The sequence below is a fragment of the Stenella coeruleoalba genome (genome assembly GCF_951394435.1).
Source record: "Stenella coeruleoalba genome assembly, chromosome: 4".
NCBI lineage: Eukaryota > Metazoa > Chordata > Mammalia > Artiodactyla > Delphinidae > Stenella > Stenella coeruleoalba.
This window is the reverse complement of record NC_137149.1, coordinates 119,036,769-119,051,107: the sequence shown is the minus strand read 5'-3', so window position 1 is coordinate 119,051,107 and position 14,339 is coordinate 119,036,769. Positions and strand designations below refer to the sequence as shown.

At 34.8% G+C, this 14,339-nt stretch overlaps 1 protein-coding gene across 11 annotated transcripts in view; it reads right to left on the bottom strand.

The window, feature by feature from the left end:
- The window catches only part of FBXW7 (F-box and WD repeat domain containing 7), a gene marked incomplete at its 5' end in the record, with an annotated part of 206,820 nt that overhangs the window by 139,183 nt on the left and 53,298 nt on the right, over positions 1-14,339 (bottom strand). For 4 of the 11 annotated variants that reach the window (XM_079920967.1, XM_079920980.1, XM_079920970.1 and 1 more), the window contains one exon: positions 8,003-8,042. The exons of 2 other annotated variants lie outside the window; for them this stretch is intronic. Of the gene's footprint in view, positions 1-816; positions 920-8,002; positions 8,043-8,872; positions 8,997-12,433; positions 12,562-14,339 lie in introns of those variants that run through there. 5 more of the 11 variants (XM_079920973.1, XM_079920974.1, XM_079920977.1 and 2 more) reach the window with 4 other exon arrangements.

The window sequence follows — 14,339 nt, the reverse complement described above, 5'->3', positions numbered from 1 at the left end:
TCGCACAGTGCGGCCAAAAAAAAAAAGACTAAATATTGCTTAGTATGTCAATTTGTCATAATAGGTCTTATTATGACATGTTATATTAAATACTGTGTAATATGTCAATTCTTAAAATCTTGATCAGATACTTCACCAAAGATATTCAAATAGTCAATAACACATGAAAAGATGCTCAACATTAACATCAGAGAAATACAAGAACACAACACCCCCAACTTTGTGCTGTTGTTCTCATATATACATTACAAACCCAAAAATACAGTATTATAAGTTTTGCTTTAATCAGTAATTTTTTTTTAATAATAAAAGTATACAGTGGAGGGTTTCCCTGGTGGCGCAGTGGTTGAGAGTCCGCCTGCTGATGCAGGGGACACGGGTTCGTGCCCCGGTCCGGGAGGATCCCACGTGCCGCGTAGCGGCTGGGCCCGTGGGTCATGGCCGCTGGGCCTGCGCGTCCAGAGCCTGTTGCTCCGCAACGGGAGAGGCTGCGCCGGTGAGAGGCCCGCGTACCGCAAAATATATATATATATATATATATATATATACACACACACACACACACACACACACACAGTGGACCCTTAAACAACACAGATTTGAACTGTTCAGGTCCCCTTATACATCGATTTTTTTCACTAAATATGTACTACACAATCCATGGTTGGTTGAATCCTCAGATGCAGAACCCAGATACAGAGAGTCAACTGTAAAGTTATATTCAGATTATCAACAGTGTGGAGGGTCGGTGCTCCTAATGCCATAATGTTCAAGGGTCAACTGTATATAGTTTTTTATAATTACCCAATTACTCACTATTTTTGATGTTGGTTTCCTCCTGTAAATAACACTTGAAATCTGGTGCCATTTCCCTTCAGACTGATGAACTTCCTTTAGAATTGCTTGTAATGGTGGTGGGCTGGCAAAAAATTCCATCAGTTTTTGTTTACTTTTCAGTGGTTCACTTGCTTCTAGGATTTCCCTCAATAAATTTCCAGCTACTTGGCTAGATTTAACTTCTGTCCTGTACTACTGGAAATACAGGAGGTTGGGATGCACTCAAAAGCAAGAAAACCACAAATGTACAACTCTTACACATTGTATTTTCAGGCTTTAAAGGATAACTTCTCAGCTGACTTCTGTCTCCTTTTGGTCATTTTCTGCTGCTTTTAAATAGTTTTTCTTTCAATATTTTATCCGGATTTTATCACTGTTATCTGAGGGATCATTCAATACTTTACCGGCATCCCTGCATCACTAACAGATGTCAAAATTCTATTAATCTTCAGGGACAAACTTCTCACATCCTTGATTTTCATTCCTCCCACCAAATTAGGACTTCATCTCATCACGTAACAATTTAAAGTATTCCCACCTTCCTGTTTTCTCTACCTTAACTCACACAGTACACTGACAATAATTTCTTGTCCATCATACTGCTTTTATCATTAGAATGTTTTCTGTGAAAACCAGAAAACATGTGATAAGGAATCAGATGTTAATTTTCAACTCCACCACTACCTGTGAAATTATAAGCAAATCACAACCTCTGTGATCCTTATTTTTACCATCTGCAAATGGGAATATCATCTGCCTCATTAGTTAAGCTTAGGACCAAAATACGGTAACTAATATTAACCAGCACAGACAAGAGGTGGTCAAAGATGGTATAAGCCTTGCAATATGAGAATAGGTGAATGGTTAAAATTGTTATCTAAAACAAAAAGAACAGACTAAACAGACCGGGAGACTAAGATGAGTCATTCAGTGATTCAACAAGTGTTTACTGAGTTCCATGCATATATCGAGGCAATATTTTCAGCTTGAGAAATATTAATTTAATTTTGTGGTGCTTAAGACCTAATGACTCAAGTAAAACACGTAATAAAGGAAAATGTGGCATCTGTGAGTCATCACAAATTTGTGATAATTTACATAATAAAAGCAGAGACCACCTCCTAAAAATGATATATAATGAGGAGGAGCAAAGCTTCAACCCAGTTTATACATAAGGGGTATGTAAAGGAAAAAAGCAATAACAAAGAAAGCAAGCATTTAGTTGGAGAGTTAGTAGAAAAACCATTAAAGTATTACAGAAGACAAGGGAGAACTGAATGTTAAGGAGAAGCAAAATACCAAATGCTGAAAAAGGTAGGACAGGATGAGAAAAGAAAAGACACAGATTAGCAATTGGAACTCAGTCTTATTTGGGGGATGATACAGAACATTCTATCATCAACCTAACCAATGTCTATCTGGGTAGGTAAGAAAAGTGGTTTACTTTCATTTGAGGAAGCAGAACACTAGTAGAAACAATAGTCAAACTGCAGAAGGTAGTTGAATAAAAGTTGAGAAATTGGACACCTGGAGTCAACAACTATAAATCAAACAAGCTCAGTGATAACGGGAAAGATAGGAAAATAGTAGAAGTAAGATATTTTTCAAGATTTAGTGTGATAAGGCAGAGAACCCGGCATGGAGCATAAAAGGAAGAATAACAAGGTTCCAGTGAAGGAAAGGAGGAATAAGACTGAGAATATAGATGTTAGCTTTTGAAAGAAATGAAAACATTTTATTCCTTGAGTAAACTTAGACTGGGGAAAGAAAGAGTATAAAATATGAAATGAAGAAAGAATAAGCGAAATAGGGACAGGACTGGTCATTTGAGGAGAGTGGAAAGGTTCCAAATAACTAATAATGTGGAATGAAATAGAAGATGAAAAAGAGATAAAGATGACCAAGAAGCACTGAGGCTATACTGGGGCAGGGCCGGGGGGATGTGAATTTATACTAGGAACCTCTCAAGACAGTAAACTGATATCACTCTAGCAAAATAAAGCAGTCCACGAACAGGGGATAAAACAGAAGAAATGAACGGTTGTAACTCTTTAGATTAATACAGTGGTCCCCAACCTTTTTGGCACCAGGACCAGTTTTGTGGAAAACAATTTTTCCATGGGGATGCGGAGGGTGATTCAGGCGGTAACGTGAGCAATGGGGAACCACAGATGAAGCTTCGCTCACTTGTCCACCGCTCACCTCCTGCTGTGCAGTCTGGTTCCTAACTGGCCTTGGACCAGTACTGGCTCCCGGCCCGGGGACTGGGGACCCCTGGATTAATAGACTGAGAAATTTCTGAAGAAAGATCAAGAGAATGGAAATCTTAGATATTAATAAGAATAAAATTAAGATGGCTACTAGACTGAATGTGAGTTAATCTGGATTAAGTTTTCATTTAAAAAGTAAGTTCTGCAAACATATGAACACCAAGGGGGGAAAGCTGTGGGGGGGTGGGGATGGTGGTGTGATGAATTGGGCGATTGGGATTGACATGTATACACTAATGTGTATAAAATTGAGGACTAATAAGAACCTACTGTATAAAAAAAGTAAATAAAATTAAATTAAAAAAATTTTTTTAAAAGTAAGTTCTGAAGGAAAAAGCTTTTAGGAAAACTTCTCTGCATGATGTGGTTACTACAGTAACTGTATTGGGAGAAAAAAAAAGTCATACTACTTGTGCGATAGCTTTCAGACATTTGTGCAAAAAACAGTGTGACATTTAGAATAATTCAAGTCTAGCTGAGCTTTCCTGAGATTAGAAAGTAGTGAAAGAGGGACTTCCCTGGTGGCGCAGTGGCTAAGAATCCGCCTCCCAATGCAGGGGACACAGGTTCAAGCCCTGGTCCAGGAAGATCCCACATACCATGGAGCAACTAATCCCGTGTGCCACAACTACTGAGCCCACACTCTAGAGCCCGCGAGCCACAACTACTGAAGCCCGCATGCCTAGAGCCACAAGAGAAGCCACCACAATGAAAAGCCCACCTGCCGCAACGAAGAGTAGCCACCGCTCGCCGCAACTACAGAAAGAAAGCCCACGCACAGCAATGAAGACCCAACGCAGCCAAAAATAAATAAATTTAATTAATTAATTAAAAAAAAAAAAGAAAGGGCTTCCCTGGTGGCACAGTGGTTGGGGGTCTGCCTGCCGATGCAGGGGATGCGGGTTTGTGCCCCGGTCCGGGAGGATCCCACATGCCGCAGAGCGGCTGCGCCCGTGAGCCATGGTCGCTGGGCCTGTGCGGCCAGAGCCTGTGCTCCACAACGGGAGAGGCCACAACAGTGAGAGGCCCGCGTACCGCAAAAAAAAAAAAAAAAAAAGCAAGTAGTGAAAGACCCCTCTGATGAAGAATAGTTTAATTGTTCTATCCATACAACCCTGACCAATATCTCCAAGGTATTATGGATCAGCGGAATGGCAAACTCTAGTATATGTGCTGAGAAGCTGCCCCCTGTAGTATAAGGCAGGCCTTACTGACTTTAGTGACAAATTAGTGGTTTAACTAAAGGGTAATCCTTCCTACCCTTGTAAGAAAAAGAGGTCTCTACTAATATTAAAACCTCATTTCAAATATAAATACTCAAAGAGAATTAATATATATTCAGTTATTATGTTAGTAAATAAGCATTTAGAACAAGAGAAGGGAAGGGGGAAAGAATAGTGCACAAAAGCCATTTCACCTTAATTCAGCCATAAATAGATCATCAAAATCGTCTTAATCACCATATCTGACATATAACCATAGGAGGAGGTAACTCTCTCAGCTAAATCTTTTCCTTATTTTTATCACAATTAATACCACCACAATTAATACCACCATGAATGAGATGTCAGTTTTTATTTCCTTTTCCACTGCAAAATGTCCACAGATAGTATAACACACATCAATGTAAAGAACAATATCACTCATCCAATGGGCACTTAAGGACTGTTCATCAATGGACACTATGATTTCAAATCAACTAACAAGAAGAATATCAATGATCTTAGCTCTATAAAATTTCATTAAAATAGACTTTGGTTAACCTGAAGTTAACACAGAATACTATTAGATAATATGAAAGATACAAAAGTAAATTCCCCAAATAAAAATATATTTGTTATACTGTATTACAACCTCTTGCCCTTACACAGAAAGCCAATCTACTAAGAGTAGTGACACTTCATTGTCACATGCCATTTTTCTAAAAAACTGAATTAGACATTACAGGCCAATACATCCTGAAATATGCCTCCAGTTGATTTAAAAACCACATAATGTAAAAAATAAGAAACTAAAATGGTCCCATAAAAATTAAAAAGGCACATACTTAATAAAGCAGAAGAAAAATATACGTATTCCATATGTAGGTTTACAAAAACATCAAAATATCACGGCTACAAATAACCTGCACAAGATTAAAATCAATAAGATTCTCAAAATCTATTTTTTCCTCACAGGAAAGCTAAAAAGAACCCTGATAATACTCTTAGCCTAAAAAGCGATGGTTTATTAAGGTATGAAATCAAATATGCAATAAACACCACATAAACTAAATACTTAGTTCTTCTCCAATCTAAAAAACTAACTATGAATTCATGAGACCAATATCAATAAACATATCACACACAGCTAACGTTTTCATGGCAACACATGGAATCAAAACATAATGTTTTGCTTAAAACAATTAGCTGAGGAATTGAAGCACAAATACAAGGATAATTGCTTCCTTTGGGCTTTGGCTGTCAAACACAGGAAATGTCAATGCTTTACAGCCCTGTGATAATTAAAACCTTGTCACAGACCTAGACTATCAATGAATATTTATTTAAAGATAATTTTGCAATATGACACCAAAAGCATAAGCAACAAAAGAAAAAAAGAGATAAATCAGACTTCATCAAAATTAAAAACTTTTGTGCTTCAAAGGACACCAGAAAGAAAGTGAAAAGACAATCCACAGAATGGGGGAAAGTATTTGCAAATCATATTATCTCATAAGGGGCTAGTTTCCAGAATATATAAAGAACGTGTATAGTTTAACAATAAAAAGACAACCTAATTAAAAAATGGGCAAAGGATGTGAAGAGACATTTCTCCAAAGGACATATGTAAATGGTCAATAAGCACATGAAATAATGCTCATCATTAGTCATTACGGAAATGAAAATCAAAACCACAATGAAATACCATTTCACATCTAAATCAAAACCACAATGAAATACCACTTCACATCTATCTGGATGGCTAAAATACAAAAAAGATTGACAGTGTAACAATCAATGTCTGCAAGAGTGTGGAGAAATTGGAACCCTCATACACTGGGGTGAGATTGTAACACAGTGCATCCATTTTGACAGTTCCTCAGAGTTACACACAGTTACTATACTAACCTGCAACTCTGCCCCTTATAAGTATACACCCAAAGGAAATGAAAACATAAGTGCACACAAAAACTTATGCAAGAATGTTCACTGCAGAAGCATTCCTAATAGCCTAAACGTAGATACAACCCACCAACTGATGAATGGATAAACAAAATGTGGTATACAATGGAATCTTTTTTAGCCATAAAAATAAATGATACACGTTACCACATGGGTGAACCTTGAAAATATTATGCTAAGTGAAAGATGCCAGACACAAAATGACAAATATTGTATGACTGCATTTATAAGAAATGTCCAGAATACACAATTCATAGAAAAAGTATATTACTGGTTGCCTAGGGGGTGGGGGGCAGGGGAGATGTCTAAAACTAGATAGCAGTAATGAATACACAACTCTGAATATGGTTCACTCAAACTAACTCAAATATTTGCATCAATGGGGGAAAAGACGGCAGTAAATTGCTTTTTCCACTTAATACATCACCAGAAATCAGTTACCACATTTTAAAGTAGTAAAATTTTGTTTAAGAGATTTTTGTAACATCATTTGCTCCTAAAAATGTTATATTTATTATAAATATACAGTAAATAGAGTGGTATAATTTGTTGAATACTTACATTAACTATGATTATTACAGAATTTTAGAAATATCATTCAGTTGAATATTTATTGTTTCAAACACATAAAAAGTATAATAAAAGAAATTAATGATTAAATATTTCTTCATGTATCTAGGAAATTTCCTTTAGCTAATCAAGTAAATGTATTCATCCTTAAAAAAATTTTATTACTATATTAAAATAATCAAAATCTACATATGCCACTTGATACTTTCCCCTCACTGTTGAAGTATATCCAAAAATTTTTAAATCTATCATGAGTAACCAACCAAAGCATTGTTACACCTATATAATCACCACAGCACAAAACTCTAAAATCCTATATAGTGAAGTGAAACACATTCTGAGATTAATTCTCCCACTTTCACTCAAAAATTTTAAAAAGTAGGGCTTCCCTGGTGGCGCAGTGGTTGAGAGTCTGCCTGCCGATGCAGGGAACGCGGGTTTGTGCCCTGGTCCGGGAAGATCCCACATGCCGAGGAGCGGCTAGGCCCGTGAGCCATGGCCGCTGAGCCTGCGCGTCCAGAGCCTGTGCTCCGCAACGGGAGAGGCCACAACAGTGAGAGGCCCGCGTACCGCAAAAAAAAAAAAAAAAAAAAAAGTAAAAACAGTAAAAGCACTATCTAGTGAAATCAAAAGTTTATGAAATTCTTAATTACAGGCCCTTATCAAATTTTCATATTATAATGTTATTACAAAGAAACTGGAGTGGCCCAAATAGGAAACAGCATAAGGTCTGATCGGAGTCTTCACATTGGCTTATTGTGATGAACTGGACCTAATGTAAGGAGTAGAGCAAGGGATGGCTGAAGAATCTTGATATCTGTACTCGTATCAACAGCTAATCAAAAACTGTTACAAAAATCTCAAGTGAGGAAAATCCTGTTTCATTCACAAAGTATTAGCATTTCTGCCCATGAAGGCTACTATTTTCTTTGAACTCTTTTAATACTTAGCCTGCATGCTAGAAGAATTTTCTTGATGCAATGTGTAGAAAGAATCAGAAGAGGATCAGAATATAAAGAGAAGAAATTCCAATACTGGGTAAAAATTAAAAGAAATATAAATTATAATTTACACAGGCTATTATTATAAATGCCATTAATGTAATATACATGTAAACTTAAGTAACATGCAAAGTATTTAACATGGAGAATATGTACTTACCAAATATTTGATAGCCTTTTAAAAATCTCGTTGAGACTCCCTAAATAATAAAAAAATAAATATATCAGGAATAATTTTTCAACTTCGGAGTTACCTCTAATCTGTAAAGTATATGCAGGAATCCCATTTTCATGACAGCAATTTGTTTTTTCACACTACTTTAAAACCCAAAGCACGTGCTGAACTTTGACAAATGATTAACAAAATTTTTCCTAACCTTATAAACAACTGAAAGTTTAAATGTAATATATGGAAAAGTTAATGAATTATCAGATATTGGCAGTTACTAGACTACAAAAAGAGTGAGCTCTATAACAAATCAGATAACAGCATACTAACAATGTCTTAGAAAAGCATCCATATGTTAAATTATTCCTAACCATCAACATACAATGCCAAGCTCTACATTCTAGTATCTAGTTACCACCTTTTAAGTAGCAGCTAGACAATGTAACTGTAGCATCTACAGAGTTAAAGTAGAGCCAATGAAATAGAAAGATATTTTAAAATATTTATTAATATATATTTTCTATTTATTTATTTTATTTATTATATTCTATTTTATTAAAAAATTAACATAAGTATTTTTAAATCCACCTTATGTTGATACTAAAAAAAATTAAGATTTTACCCACAATAAAAAGAAGTGCATAAACTTACAAATTAATTTTACTACTTACAAAAGTTAGCTGTGAATAATTTTATAATAAACATAGTATATGTCCTTTCAGTCAAGTCTCAGGTCAAAATAATCTTCAAAATGAAGTTCAAAAATTCAAGAAAAAAGCACTAAATATTATAGTGCTCTTAGTGTTTGTCAGGCACATTGCCAAAGATTTGAAAAAACTTACGCACACTTTTTTTAATCACCTTATTTACTCTCCATTTTATAGATTACAAAACCAAACCTTATAGAGATTCATTCATCTGCTTAAATATAGTAGCTGCCATTGACTGCACAATCCAATGTCTTTAAGGCATCACACTATGACTCCTCAAAAACAAAACAAATAAGACAGAACATGACATAGTATATAGTAAAACTGATTGCCTCTTTTAGAGTCAGACAAAAAAAAAGTTTTTAAATTCCTTTTAAAGAATCAACAAAATAAAAATCATCTATTTTAACTAGCAATAAGTTATCATACAGAAATTATAATGCCATATATAAAAATAAAATAAAAACATTTTCTTATGAGTAAGCCATACCAGTATATTTTCTATCACTACTACTATTAAAATCAAAATCAGTCAAATGAATCACATCCATCCACAGGCCATGGAACAGGAGGGAAGAAGAAAGTATGACCTGAACAATAAAGTTTAAAACAATAAAGCTGTGAGATGACAGGTGAATACTGTCATTACTTTGAGGTAGGCAAAGATTTCTTAAACAAGACACAAAGATAAACACAGCAAATTGGACTTCATTAAAAAGTTGTGTTCTTAAAATGAAAAAGCTACAGGGTAGGAGAAGATCTTCTCAATGCACATGTCCAAAGGACTCATGTATGAAATATTAAAAAACAAAAAAACAACTTTAAATCACCAAGAAAAAGACAACCCAGTTTTTAAGATAAGCTAAAGACCAAAAAAAAAACTTCATAAAAGATAATTTCAAAAACCAATAAGCATATTGAAAAGGTACTCAACATCACTAATCCTCAGGAAAACACAGATAAACAACACAATAAGATACTACTACACACCAAAATGGCTAGTTTTTAATCGAAAAATCAGAGAATACCAAATGTAAGTGAGCATGTGCAGCAAATGGCATTCTCATGCACTGCAGGTAGAAATGGAAATTCGTATAACCAGTATGGAAAACTATTTGGAAATATCTACTAAAGGTGAAAATACACATACCCAATGACTAAGTAATACAACTCCTGTGTATACAATCAATAGAAATGTATATGTTTGTGCACAGAAAGATATGTACAAAGGAGCCCAAAACTCACGACCCAAATGTCCGTCAGCAGTAGGAAGGAGAAATAAACTGTAGTTTATACAGTGGATTCCTACACCTCAGTGAAAATGAGAAAACTAGTGCCATACACAAAATTAAGATACATCTCACAAACACAATGCTATATGAAGCAGCTGGCGGGGAGGGGAGGAGAAGCCTATATATTATTCTATTGAATTCAAAAACAAACCAAACTAATCTCTGATCACAAAGTCAGAACAGTAGTTAACTTCGGGTGAATGGGTTATTTAACTGGGGCAGAACAGAGGGAGGCTTCAGAGGAGTGGATACCTTGATCTAGGTATGGTTACAAAGGTGTGTTCACTTTGTAAAAGTTCATCAGTATAGAAAAGTTCACCTAAACTTTTCTGTATATAAACTATACTTCAATTATTTTAAAAGTTTCTTTTTTTTTTTACTTTTTTTACTTTTTATTACTTTTTGGCCACGCCTTGCAGCATGTGGGATCTTAGTTCCCCAACTAGGGATTGAACCCACACCCCCTGCATTGGAAGCACAGAGTCTTAACCACTGGACCGCCAGGGACGTCCCTAAAAGTTTATTTAAAAAAAAATAAAATAGATGAAAAATCACTTCTCAGTTAAATAACTCCAGGTCATTGTACTAATGATCTGTAACTCACTCATTTGAAAATCTGGATCTCCTAACAATGTATTTCAATTTATTTCTATAGACTGCATAAAGGTAAAGTAAATATGTCTGGTTATTTTGTATTAATAAGTTTTAAGAATAGTTTCAATGTAAATATAAATTTTACCAAGAAGGGATTCCTTATGATTTTCTATTAATAGCAGAGAAAGTTTTGCATGAAGTCTTGCCAATGCCTGTTCTACATAGGCTCAAGTTAGGTTCACAAATGTATAACTTCACACATATTAAAAGTATTAATAGCTAACTTAGAAGTTGATTTTAAAAGCAATTGTATGGCCAAGACAGGCATTCATAAAAACCTTAAGGCACACCACTTGGCCCTGTTTCTCAGAAAAAATTTAAGACTATTAAAAACCAGTAACCGTTTGAAGAAAAGTCTTCCAAATAAATATTCTTACATATCTAAAACTTTTTACGTTGATACTTACAATGGTATACCTTCTTTATTAAAAATATAAACAGTTTCATCTGTATATCCTTTTATTTTTCCATTATATTTACCTAATAACTATTTTTTTAACCTAACTTCTCTCTAAATTAAATGATACCATTATTTGATCAGATTTGAAAACTTGTATCATTGATGGAAATCTGTCTTATTTGCATAAGACAGATTTGTCTTGAGCTGGGGGTGGGGTCTGTCATATAAGTCTCTTAAGACAATGTTCAGAGGAACAGAATGGCATAGGCCCCAACAGGTTAGTTCCCTGAACAATTCCCAGAGTCTGAGTATCCTTTGGACAAACATTAGACGACTCAGCAAAACCTTACAATAACTTTCCTCAGTCTTGGATTGCCTTACCTACGAGTCTGGCCTGGTAGAGATCTCTCCAAACCTCCAACCAGCCAGGATTTATCAGGTTTCTACTTGAAAGTAGCCAACCATTCAGTTGTGGTTCTAAGACATAAGGTGCAAAAGCAACACTTGCACAAAACTGACTTTTTTCATCAGTCAACCCACCCCCAAGCCAGACACCCACTTCTAATTCAGGTACTTATCTTTCTAAATTGTATATTTTCACTAAGAACAACTTAAGACTTACAGGTTCCCACTTTGGGCAACTTTTGAAATGAACAACAGTGTTCATTTGAGAGGCACTTTAGAAAATACAGGCAAAAAAACTCTCCCTCAAGAGAAGTTTGGCTTATCTACCTAAAAGAGAAAGATCAACTTACTAAATGTAAGGAGACCTCCCCAGAGGTCACACATCTCACTAAAATAAGACAGACAAACACTAAGAGAAGGACCATGATCACGATTTAGGACCTATTTTGAAGCAGAGAGCCAATAGATCCATCCCAAATCTAAAGAACCTACAGGGCTAGACAAAGGTTTGTTAGGAAAATTATCTAACTTCATGATTTCTAGTAATACACTAAAAATCCCAGAGAGGACAATAAGGATGTAAGCACAGCAGTCTTCCCCTAAAACAAAAGATGCATAGTGAATTCAGTGACTACACACTGTTCAGTCAGCAATAAATCTAATACAGATTGCTCATTAATGATAACTATGTAAAAACTGGTATTTGAAAAGCTAGCATCTTTGAATAATGCTAATGATATATTTTCTTAGGATTCTGTTATTTTTTGTTGCTGTTTTCTATTTTAATTTTAGAGGTGGAAAAGTTAGAGCCAGACTGGTGAAAAATATCTAAAAAGCAAGGTCTCAGCTAGTCAAGAGTTTTAAGTTGTTACATAGATATCAGATCTTGAATTATAAATTAAGTAATTGTCCCATTCCAGTTAAGGAGCAGCATGCTGAAATCCTAGCATCTCTCACTCACCTATAAGGACAACATACAGGCTGAGAGAGAACAGAAGCCGGTTGAAGAGTCAGTGAGCTCAGTCCCCTTTCATCTGTTCTGCTGTTCTCCTTGCTCTGTAGAGTACACAGAGTAATGTTTCCTTTTTCCTTTTCCCAAAGAAGGAAAGGAAAGGGGGAAAATTTAGACCAGTCATTAATTTTCTGTCATTAATTTAGCATAGATTCGTTGTATATTAGAGCAACTGAGTATAATATGGAATAAGTTTGACTAGATCAAATTTTAGGATATACTTGAAGTTCTTAAATTTTTTTTCTATTTTACCTAAAATCTTTCTAATATATCGGAATCAGAATCTTGCTGCAGCAAATTGATATCACTGTTTACCAGCTATCTGACAGTATCTATCAGCATCACCATTTAGCATTTTATTTTATCATCTTTGAACTGATAGGCTTGATTTGGCTCATTCCAAAAACTATAGGTTAAAACCAGACTTACCTTTAGTTAAAACAAAGGCAAATAAAATTTAAAAACATAAATGCGATGTTTCACAAGAAATCAGTTGCCTATTATCAATTACATTTTTAGTTTTAAAGGAGAGGAAAATTACTACTAAATCACATGGTATTTTGGGGCACTGAAGGAATTTTTCTTTCTCTGAAGAGCATTGTACAATTATATTTTTATGAAAAATAAAATATCTTCACCGAAAAAAAAAAAAAGCATTAGCAATCACTTCTCAAACTGCCCATCACCCATTCAATTTACCCTAATTACAATATTTCACAAATCAACACAATCCAAATCGACAGTTTATCCCTACCTTATAGAGAACTAAATCCTATTTTATCCTTCACATATCTTCAAAAAACTCCACACTATCATAATTTTTTGTAAAAGATGTAAAATTTTACTTTAAAAATCTCATGCTGCATTTCTATTTCTTGAACAAAGAAGACACAGCACTCAGCATTTATCCTCTCAAGCTTCTTGCCTGATTGCTACAAAACTGCAAAGGAATGCTTCCACAATGCCTCCAACAGTTTGAAAGGAATCCCTCAATGTTCTGATGACAGTCTCATAGAAACTACCAACAAATTTAAAAAGAAACACATGATACTTTTAAAATATCTTACTTGCCCCAGTTATTAAAACATTACAAAACATAAGTTTCAGTACAATTTACCTGCATTTTTATAATCCTTTTCACTACACAGTTACACCTTTATAAAATTATGCTCTCATCGCTTTTCTTCAACATTTCCACAAACCTTAAAAGTATTTCTAAATTCCTCACAGTTCTTGTCAATTGCCAATTTTTTACAACATACTTCTCATTAAGCCTGGGTCTTATATCTTTCACTACCACCTTCATACTCCTTAAGTCAATACAAGTCTCAACTGATCACTTTATTGCAGTGACATATAACCACTGTGAGAATGTCCTCCTTTTGCAGTTCAATTGCACAGTAGCAATTACAGAATAAATATGGCAAAAAACACCTTTTTTGGTAATTACTTAGCTATACATATGGGGGAGCAAGCAAACAAAAATACTGTCAACACTGTAAAAGCTCCACAAAAAGGAAAAATCAACCGTAGTACAATTTAGTTGTGGCACACTATTCATATAAAATAAATCCACTCACAATGGTAATTTGTTTAATTATTAAATGCTCAGATGCAAATTTACCTCAGGACACAAGATTTTTGCAAAGAAAAGTATAAAGCCCAACTAAATGGACAGAAAAAAAGAAAATGCAGATTCTAGTTAACAAAATTAAACATAGTAATGACAATAAAAATACCAAAAAAGACTGAAAGCACTATCTAAGGGCTAAGATTAAAATTCTAAAGATCTACAGACAGGAAGACAAACTTCTGCTGATGATACACCTCAAGACAAGAAAGCCTTTAGGTATTA